We start from the raw sequence: 11643 nt of genomic DNA, 5'->3' as shown, positions 1-11643 counted from the left end.
TTGTGGGTCATCAGCCAACTCTGCTGGACACATTGCGGGGGTAGTCTCACACTTGATTCCGGGGATAATCACTCACCTTCAATATGCTGACGACACTATCATCATGATCCAGGATGATGAGCAGCATCTGATTAACCTCAAGTTCATCCTTATGTGCTTCGAGGACATGTCGGGCCTAAAGATCAATTTTCATAAATCTGAGGTGATTGTCATGGGGAGATCACCGAATCGGCAACAGAGGGTGGCAGACCAGTTAAATTGCAAATTGGGGGAGTTTCCATTCATTTACCTAGGGCTCCCTATTTCGGATAGAGCGCTGACCATGGAACAATGGTTGTTCCTTGTCAGAAAGCTGGCTGCCAAAGTGGAACCTTGGTGGGGCAAATTCATGTCGTCGGGAGGACGGCTGATTCTGTCCAACGCTTGCCTTTCCAATCTTCCGACGTATGCGATGGGCCTGTTCTTGCTCCAAGACGGCATCCATGCCAAATTTGATTCACACAGAGCTCGCTTCTACTGGGAAGGGGTGGGCCCTAAGAGGAAATTTCACCTGGTCAACTGGCCCGCAGTTTGCAAACCTAAGGCCTGTGGGGGCCTGGGGATTGTCAACTCCAGGCTGATGAATGCCTCCCTTATGATGAAATCGGTCTGGAAGATGTATCAGGAAGGCCACCAACTGTGGAGACAGCTGATCAATGCAAAGTACAAGAACTCAGATGACATCTTCTCGGCATCTGGACAGCGGGGCTCCCAGTTTTGGCGCAGTATTCACAAGATTAAGCATCTGTTCAAGATAGGTGCTCAGCACTCAATAAGGGATGGTCATCGCACTAAGTTTTGGATGGACTGATGGGTGGGGGAAGCACCTCTTAAAGATAGGTTCCCAGGTTTATTCAATGTTGCGTATGAGCAAATGGCTTCCGTGGCCCAGGTGTGTGGCTCCAATGAGCCACTGAGATTTCGAAGACAGTTGGATCAGGTGCTGACCACAGCGCATGAAGAACTTCAATCCCTGATCGAGTCGACTGTGCTTTCTGAAGGCCCGGACAAGGTGTCCTGGCGCTTCGAGAGTGATGGGAATTTCTCTGTTAAATCCTTGTATGCGCGATTGTCTCAAGGGGCGACAGTGGCGCATTTCAAGGACGTGTGGGCGGCTGAAGTTCCCCTTAAGATCCGCATCTTTGCCTGGCAGCTTGTACTCGATCGTCTCCCTTCTAGTGCCAACATTCTGTCGAGACATGGCCCGGGCAACGGCAATTGCGCTCTCTGCGGGGAAAGTGAGACGGCAGACCACATCTTCTTTACCTGTCCTTTGGCCGTGTTCGCCTGGAGCGTTCTCAAAGACATTCTGCAGTGCAGCTGGTGCCCTGCTTCCTTCCCGCAATTCTTTGCGATTCTCATCAATTTCGCGGGCCGGGCACGTGCCTTTTCCTGGCACAATCTTGGACGCTTTGGCTTATCAGAAACAAGCTAACTATGGAGTCTAAGCTTATTAGACACCCTGCTGACGTAATCTTTAAAACCTTGTTTTGCTTGCAGCAGTGGCTCATCCTGGCGAAGCCCGCGGACCGTCCCTGGCTTAGGTGGCTGATCTCCGATCTCAGACGGGTACATGCGCTCCACCTACCGGACGACACCTGATGCTGCATCCTCCTTCATCCCAGGGGGCGGATGACGATGATGCACCTTCTTTCTGGCTCTCGTTAGGGGAGGCCGACCCCAGTCTACTTGCAATTTCTACTTTCCTTGGCTAAGCTGTATGCCTCAGCATGTAATGAATTGTTGTGAACTTGTGGGGCTTTATTAATTTAAAGTCGGGCACTTAGTGCCTTTTATCTAAAAAAAAAGCCATAAGGGGTGCTCTCGGTCTCTTTCCTATATCGAAAGACTAGACCTTAGAAGCGCGCGTTGTTTCGCCCGTCCATATTTAAGAAAATGTTAGATATGGGATTAGAAACTTTTAGACATTCGATAAAAAATTGGTCCTTCATTGTGTGGCCCTTAAACGATATTTTTGTAACAATTAAAAGAAAGTTTAATGTGGATATAATTAATGGCTACAACCATCTTACAAATTGGCCTTAATTTTTTGGACTGTCAACTTTCTATGTTTATCTGAAAATCATGATTTTTATACTGCACTACATCTGTATTATTTAGTGAGTTCATTGAGGTTCAGTTTTTTTTTGTAAGCTGAGGGTTAATGTAAAATAAATGGCTTATTACGACCTTTAGTGAGTCAGTTAATTTATAGTAATCAATCTATTGGCAAACTGTTAAAAATCTAGCGCATTGGGCATTTGGATCCAAGCATCGACCAAATGTTGACCACAAAGTGAATCTGAGGCATAGAGAACAAAAGAGTGATTTAGAAAATATCATCCCCATCAAACAGTTTTGAGAATGAGGAGAAGACAACACTTTCTAAGTGATTTGTTCAGATGACATGCTTTAAAATGGAAGTAAAAAAGTGACCTCTTCCTGAAGAACATCATATGGTGCATACGGTGTAAAATTCTGCAATGGGAATTCGGAAAATAATGGCAATATATTTTCTTAACAACAAAATCAACATATGCAATTCTAATTACAAATTTCACTGCCTAATCAAATATAGAGTGACGGGATTGTTAACTTTCGAGTCACTTCTCTAAACATTACAGATACAATTCATGGTCATCGACAAAAGAAAGAAAAATACTCTACTTTCACTCCAGATGCAATTGAAGGTCTACTCATTGGCATAAGAAATACATAGCTTCGGTGTGATGCTTTTCTTAGAACAGTGAGATGCGAGTGCTTGGTGATATTGTTATGCAAGGTCTCTAGTTTCTACATGCTTTTCTTAGAACAGTGAGATGCTAGTTTTTAATTACCTGTTTTTTTCTTAAACAGTGATGGGTTACTTTCTACCTGGTTGATAGATGTATGGTATTTTTAGGAGTGCTTCGGTGTGATGGATAGGAGATTATATGCCGGGCTGGTTGGACTGTGTAATTGGTTTTACACGGGTTTGGGTGCTCAGAGGGAGACACGTTTAGCACCGTTTTTTTTTTCGAAATGGGGTATGCCCCCGCCTCTGCATCGGTTAATGCACACAGACTTTTATTAAAAGTATTAAATATTTAGAGTTTACAATTCGAAAGATCAACGAGGATCGATACAAAAATTAACCATTGAAACAAAGAAAAAATCTGCTAAACAGATTCCGTATCATGTAACCATTCGAAGGCGGTTGCATCCAGAAACTATGTACTGCCGCTGATCCTCCGGAAGCAAGAAACGCCAAGCTGGATCCAGTGAACCATAGTGTGAATAACCTGCAAAAAATTAGTAGAATCCTTTTTGTTAAAGACAATATCATTTATGCAACTGCAAATTGACCAACATAAAGCTGAAACACCAATGTGAATTCTAGCTTTATCAGTTTTGTCAGTTCCATTTAGCCAATTCTCAAACAAATTTGTGATATTGGATGGAGGTGGAATGTTATATGCAGCAAAGACCACCCGCCAAATGAGCCTACCAAAAGGACATGAAATAAACAAATGTTCCACTGATTCCTCGACGTCACAGAAAGAGCATTTCGTATTTCCATTCCAATTTCGCTTTACTAGATTATCACAGGTTAAAGGACTTTCTTATTAAGGACCACATAAAGATTTTAATTTTTAGTGGGATTTTTATCTTCCAAAGATACTTACGAAGATATCTTGTATGACCATTCATCATATCACCATACGTAGATTTAACAGTAAACTTCCTGAAACTGTTAGACCCCAAACGAACCTATCTTGGTCATCATTTAGATTTATTTTCATTAATCGCTAACATAGGTGAACCCATTGATCCCATTTATTGCCAATCAGCCATCTCCGAAAACCAAGTTTTAACGGAGTCGAACTCATAACAGTCGCCACTGTATCATGTTTACGATGGACAATATTATATAATTATAGATACTGAGATGCAAGGGTCTGCTCGCCTAACCATCTGTCCTCCCAAAAACGCACACCTTCTCCTGAACCAACTTCAAATTTACCTCTGCTAAAGAACTCCCCTTTAACTTTCATTAGGCCCTTTCGGAAAGGTGAATCAGTTGGTTTACTTTCAACTTCAGCCAAAAATTTCTGAAAGAGGTACTTGTTTTTCAAAAGTTCTTGCCATAACCCATCTTCAGAAAAGAGCTTATAAAGCCATTTACTAAGCAGGCAAGAATTTTTAATCTCCAGTACTTCAATTCCCAGACCACCTTGGTCTTTGGGTCTGCAAATTAAGTTCCACTTAGTTAACCGATACTTCTTTTTATTTTCCTCACATTGCCAAAAAAAGCGTGAACGAAAAAAATCTAATCTCTTTCTTACCCCTTTAGGTAAATCAAAGAAAAATAGCATAAACATCGGCAGACTAGTAAGAACTGAGTTAATAAATACAAGACGATCCCCATATGATAACATCTTTCCAGCCCAACACCCCAACTTTTTCTCAAAACGACTATCAACTGGGTTCCATTCAGAATTTTTTAACTTTCTATAATGAATTGGAATACCCAAATACCTGAAAGGCAAAGAACCAGACTCACAACCAAAAAGTTGTTTGTATTGTTCCTCTTCTTCCTTAGCTTTGCCAAAACAGAAAATCTCACTCTTGTGGAAATTAGTTTTTAGTCCGGACAATTCTTCAAAGAAATGCAAAATAAGTTTCATATTGACGGCTTTTTCAAAGTCATGTTCCATAAAAAGTATCGTATCATCAGCATACAGCAATATAGAAATTCCCTCCTCAACTAGATGAGGAATAAGACTTCCTATCTGTCCATCCTCCTTCGCCCTTGCTATTAGGATGGCCAACATATCTGCAATAATGTTGAATAATAACGGTGATAGTGGATCTCCCTGTCTAAGACACTTTATTGTTTGAAAGTAGTGACCAATGTCATTATTGACTCTGATCCCTACACTTCCTCCTCTAACAAATTGTTCGATAAGTTGACACCATTTGGGATCAAAATCTTTCATGCGCATGACTTGCTGAAGAAAGGGTCATTTTACCTTATCATAAGCCTTCTCAAAATCAATTTTAAATATCACTCCATCCATTTTCTTCCGATGAAGTTCATGAATGGTTTCATGTAAGACCACCATTCCTTCTAGAATATGTCGTCCTGGCATGAATGCCGAATGTGTAGGAAAAATCAATGTTTAGGCAACAGTATTAGCTCTAATAGTAGCAACTTTCATGAAAATTTTAAAACTAACATTGAGAAGACATATTGGTCTATATTGATGGATTTGTACCGCATTCACCTTTTTAGGTAATACGGTAATAACACCAAAGTTCAGTTTGAACAACTGTAATTCCCCTGAATGCAGTTTATAGAACATTGGCATTAAATCACCTTTGATAACTTCCCAAAAGGTTTGGTAAAACTCAGCTGGAAAGCCATCATGTTCTGGAGATTTATTTAACTCCATCTGAAAAATAGCATCCTTGACTTCCTTCTATGTGAATTCAGCAACAAGGATATTATTCTCCTCTTGGGTTAATTGCGGTAAATCCTGCGTGTATTCCTCACTCAATGTGAGGGTAGAAGTAGCTGGCTCTCCAAACAACTTCTTATAATATTCCGTAATGTAGACTTGCTAGTTTTCATCACCCACTATGGTTCCTTCCTCTTGTTCTAGTTGAAATATTTTTTTCCTTCGATGTTTTCCATTTGCAATTAAGTGGAAATATTTAGTATTGTTCCCCCCTTCTTGAATATGTTTTACCTTGGCCCTTTGTGCCCATTTTGACTCCTCATCTCTGCGAACCTTTGTTAAATCTTCATTTGCCTTTCGTAACTTAGTTCTTTCATTTTCATTTAGGGGAATTGACTCAGCTTTCAAGTCTAATTCATCTATCAATGAAAGTAACTTTTATTTTTCTTGCTTGTATTGACCACTTAAACATTTTGCCCAACCTTTAAGAAAATGTCTAAGGTGTCTTATTTTGTTCTGCCATATAGCAATAGGAGTATTACCACGATTCTCAGCCTCCCAGTCAGCTTTCACTATCTAATAGAAATTTTCATATTTCAACCATGAAGTTTCAAAAGAAAAATGCGCTTTATTACCTATATGAGCATGATTACCCGAATCAATTAACAAAGGAGCATGGTCTGATCCAGTCCTTATCAGAGCTCTCACAGTAACTAGAGGAATTTTTTGTTCCCACTCTATTGTCGAAAGGATACGGTCAAGCTTCTCATACGTTGGGTTTTCCTTCCGATTAGCCCAAGTGAATTGTCTACCTGATAGAGCAATCTCTCGCAAGTTAAGACTCTCAATAATGGCATTAAAAAGGAAAGGCCAATGTGGCTTGAAATTATCATTACTTTTATCATCTTTTCTTCGCAAAATGTTAAAATACCCACCAATTAGAGAGGGGATTGATCCTGAATCACCCATTCTAGTATAGTTCAGCAAAAAAAATTCAGCTTTATGAGTATCTTGAGCAGCACCATAAACTGGCACTAATACCCATTCAAATCCATCATGTTTACATCTAACATGTAGTTTGACGCAAAAATCTCCTGTACCAACTTGTAACAACACATTATTTATTCCGACAAGGATCCCTCCAGACGTCCCATGAGGTGGAAGACAGTACCAAGAGTAATCTAGCCCATTCGCCAAGTTTTTAAGAAAGGTTATTAAAAAGTTAGATCTTCCCGTCTCCAGTAAGGCGATAAATCTAGTTTTTCCTCCCTAGTTGTTCCTTGACAAACAAGTGTTTCGCAACATCACCAAAACCATCGGAGTTCCAAAATAAACCTTTTAGTGAACTCATTTTAACATGAACCTTTGTTTTTGAACCTAGCACTTCTTCTAACCCCTGACAAATCAAAATCTTTCTTCTCTTTGGTTTTCTTAAGATTAATTATTGGCATTAACAGATCATCCTGCTCCCAAAACTCTTGCGCCTCCTCTATTATCAAATCTTCAGTAAGACTTGAGAATTTAGAGGTTAGCAAGCTATTTTGTCCTTCTTCCTTATCTAGATGATCCTCAAAAAATTTCTTTAACATAACTAGAGTTCGGTTAACATCAACTTCTTTAATAGAATAAACTACTTTGAAAGCTTCCTTTTTATTTTTCCCCAAAGAAATACCTAGACGACTCGCCTTAACCAAGATATCATTAGTAGATAAAGAAGCAAGCGAAGGTTTAAGTTTCCCATTACCTGGAGAAGAAAGGTTGTGTCTGAAATTGACGTTCTGCATAGCCCTTTCCATCTGCGTAGCATCTGCATTTGGCTGAGCATGGATCCTGTCACTCTCCCTAACAGACAAGGGCGGAGGTGCAATCCCCCCAAAAGCGACCACATCATTCATCGCGGAACTCGTCATTGTTCTTCCTTGATGGTTTATTATAGTATTTTGTGTAGTACCTGAACATTGTCTCGTTACCACAGTTGGTGACGGATAATTTTGCAAGTCAACAACAATGCCAATACCTTTATTTTCCTTGGAAGCAGCAGGAGAGGTCACATGCTGCAATGGCGTAGAAGATCGAGCTCCAACAATAGTAGAAGGCTGCACCGGCAGCCGATCATTGCCACTGTCGGGTCCCGCCTGCGTCCTCTGCACGGACTGCCAGGCGCAGTGCCGACCAGGTGGTGTCGGGCTCGCTGTTGGGCGTGCAGCCCCGAACCCAGGCATGCCTGCTGGCGATGTGTCCCCTGGTGGAGCCGCAGCTCCCGCCGTGGCCGACCACAATAGGGCGCCAGACGGAGAGGGAGCGCGAACAGACCGAGGCGACAACGCGCAGACGGGGCGCAGCAGCCAGTGGCGCGGTGCCACTTGTGCGCTGCCTGCTCGGTGACCCAGGCGACAGCGCGCCAGACGGAGAAGGAGCCCGCGCGCACGAGGACCGAGGCGACAGCGCGGCAGGCGGGGGCGCATCAGCCAGTGGCACGGTGCCGCTTGTGCTTTGCCTGCCCAGTGGCAGCGCAGAGCCTATAAGCCCGACCAACTCCAATCCCGAGGCTTCTGGAAGCCTGGTCTTCTCCGATCCCAAGGCCGGATCAACATTAAAAGAAGCATTTTCTCTGTCGTTTACTGCAGTATCATGAAATAACAATTGTGCATCAATAAAATTGCAATTTTCAGTACGATTTAGATATTTAAATGAACCTTGTTGTACTGTATGATCAGATAGAAAATTATTAGCATGAATACCATTGCTCAACATACCCATATTAAGAGAACCAACCGAATTTGCATCATCAACATGATTTTGAACTTGGTGACCAACAACCCCTGTAGTATTGTTAGTCTTCTTCCCATTACTCTTCAGACTATTCCCATTGCCTTGCAACTCAATGTTCTTTACCCTCTCAATATCCATGTCGTTTGCAGTATCCATATTATCTTCATTAGCCCCATCATTGCCTCCTCCGCCATTATTATCTCCATTATCTGTCAAACCATTGCCATCAAGTTGAGTGACTACAACTGGTTCCACCTCAAAGCTGAGCTTAAAAAATCTCTTTGGATGAATACATCAGTAGTCTCTCGGGAATAAGAGTATGATCTAAACATCCTATTCTCAGCCTCAACTCCTTATTCTTTCTAGTATGAACCATGTCCACTTCTTTGGTCTTGCCAAAAAGAGTGCCCACCGCCCACAAGGCTAAGAAGTCAGTCCTCACATCCGCTGGAATTCCTCTCACCCGCAGCCAAACCTCAGGCAACATATACAGAGAATCCTCTAAAGCCGACCAGTCCTCAAAAACAAGATCAGATGCTCTGTCAGGAACTGGGTAAGTGCGGAAAGTCTTCATCTTCTGAGCTTCAGACTTATTAGGGAATTTAACTCTGAACACATTGTTCTGAAAATTATATATCTCCCATTGAAAACTCTCCACTTGTACAATCCTCCTCAAACATTCTGCAATCTCTGGAATAGACATAGGGTCACCTTCAACAGTCAACTTTACCAACTTTACATTGTCAACCTTTGGTTTATATGCCCCCCTGTAGGCACCTCAAAGAACATGAGCTATTCGATCATGTACCCATACATGGTGACAGATGGTTTAGGAGCCTGAAGAAGTGGATATGCACACGAAATGTGATTAGTAGACTCGCATATATCACAAACAGGTGCAGTACATGTATCAATTTGGTGTTCCGGTTGCTTGCATCAAAAACAAGGATTCTTGTAAACCTTTTTAGCTTTCTTAGCCGGGTTTCGGACATCAGCTTTAGGCATTGCATCCACCTGCATGGGCTAAGTCTGCTGAACACCGGCTGCAACTGTTTGAGGTTGTTGCTCCGCAGGGACCTCCAACTGAGCTCTTGTCGATGCCACAGTACCCAAAGCCGACAATGCTACTCCTTCAGCCCCTCCCTTCTACCGCAATAACCCCCTGCATAGCCTCTTTAAGCAACTCGGGATTAATACCAGCCAAAGCTGCACCATTTTGTACCCCTGCATCATTATTTCCACCTCCACTATTGCGATATTGATTATAATTTGATATATTGCCATTGTACCCATAACGATAATTCCAATTGAAATTGTTGTCATAATTCCTAGGACGGTACTGCAAATTACCTCCAGTGCGCTGAAAGTTGTTGTTGTTTGAACCTCTATTGAACTGTCCGAAATCTGCACCAAAGTCATCCGTGAAATCTGCACCAAAGTCATCTTCACTAGTGTTTAGCACCGTTTATAATCTCCTTTCACGAATAACGCTCCCGTGACGTCCTCCAGGGCGACACCGGGGCGATCCCGCGCCGCCGCCTAAAACCGATCTCGAGCGGGCCCTATCTCCGCCGCTACCACCAGCGTTGGCGGCGGCGCCTGATGCATAAGGTACTGGGGACGAGGGTGCGGCGACTGGGGTGGCACCGATAGAGCGAGTCGTGGGCAGTGGTCGGGGCGACAGGCGGCGGTGGTTGCTTCTACATCGGATCGATTTGATGCGGGCGATGGTGATAAACTGTGGGCCTAGGGTGCCTGCCTAGGCCCGTCATCTCTGGCGACATGGATTGGAGGCTTGTGGAGGAGGAGGTGTTGTGGTGGCGTCACTAGATGTGGATCGGCAAGGACCTCCTCGGCGACGCTGCCGTGTGGCGGCTACAGTGTGCCCGTATCCGAACTGGGCATGCAGCTGCGGAGGCACCTACAAGGAATGACGGTGTTTGTGAACTGTTTTCCTTCTTAAAAGTATCGCTTTTGAAGAACCTGGACTTCTGACTTGGTGATGTTAGTATCGCTGCTTTAAGAAATGGATTATTGTAGCGGAACTTTTCCTTTTTATAATTTTTTTTCTTTTTGGATGTGTGCATCCGTGAACCGTCTTATTGCAAAGGTTGAATGTATTTAGTATCTTCGCGATATTAACGATATTAATATATCTTTTATCGAAAAGGAACCCTGACGGGCTGGCTCAACACCCCAGCAAAAAGCGCTTGCTCTCAAAATTACAATCTGTATCACATTGCTGGCATGCAGAAATTACGTACAAGTTGAGCCATGAGATCATGACAGATTAGGCAGCAAGCTGAGTAGTCAAGAATAAGCAAGCAACTACTCACTTCGCGTACATCAAGGTACAAGGTACACACCCAACAGCAAGGACCAGCCAAAACATCTTCACTAGTGCTAACCGTGTTATTGTAACAGCAGTATGTACAAGCTAGAAGCTTCACCTCACTTTAGAGTCTCAGCTGGAGTACTATAATCAGCGGGCGAGCAGGACGGGGCTCGCGTACGGTGGCGGCGGCACGGGCTGCGGCCGCGAGGCGAAGGGAAGGCTGCGGAGGACGATGAACCGCACTCGTCGCGGCAAGATGCGCGGCGCCGCGGACAGCAGCCGCTCCACGGCGCGCGCCACCGCCGCCGTGTACTCCTCCAGCAGCTCCGCCATGACCGCCACCAGGATCATCTCCGGTCAGAAGCTTTGTCCGCTGCTTGTTTGCGGGGCGGCGTGGATGCTGCGCAGATGGATTTGGTATCGGACTATCGGTGATGGACTGTTGGGGTTCTGACGAGGCTACTCAGTACTCTTCTGGTTCTACTGTAGATGTCGGATCGCGGTTTCTGGAAATGGGGGCTACGCGACGGACGGATATTTCTGCTCGACCTTTTTGTACTCCTTGATTAGTGTCGATCTTATCCAGTGCAACCGCTGTGGGCCCCTGACGGTCCGAGAGCTCATCTTTGTCGAGCCTCCAGCCTCAATTGCTGAGTAGGCAGCAAGGTTATCTGCACTCGTCCCGGTCGCTTTTGCTGGTTTTATCCCGTTGGATGTATCTTCCCACCTTCAGATCGCACGACCCCATGTTTATAGCTGGAAAACGCTCAGTAGTTTCTGAAGGATTTTTCTTTTTCTTTTTTCAAGAGCACATGTAAAACGTGTCTTATCTTTATAGAAGGAGAAGCAAAACAATTTACAAGAGGAGCCGAACTGTTGCATCCAACAGGGCTGCAACACACTCACACCACACACCCCTCCTCTCCGCCTAAGGTCTACTCTCGCACTATCCTATCACTCTCTTCCCTCCTCGCCCTCTCCCGTAGCTGGAATTCCTCCTTGATTCTGCTCGCGCTCATTGCCAAAGGCCTTGGCCTTCCGTTGCTTCCAAAGCGA

The sequence above is a fragment of the Lolium rigidum genome, chromosome 1 (assembly GCF_022539505.1).
Source record: "Lolium rigidum isolate FL_2022 chromosome 1, APGP_CSIRO_Lrig_0.1, whole genome shotgun sequence".
Taxonomy (NCBI): Eukaryota; Viridiplantae; Streptophyta; class Magnoliopsida; order Poales; family Poaceae; genus Lolium; species Lolium rigidum.
This window is presented reverse-complemented; position numbering follows the sequence as displayed.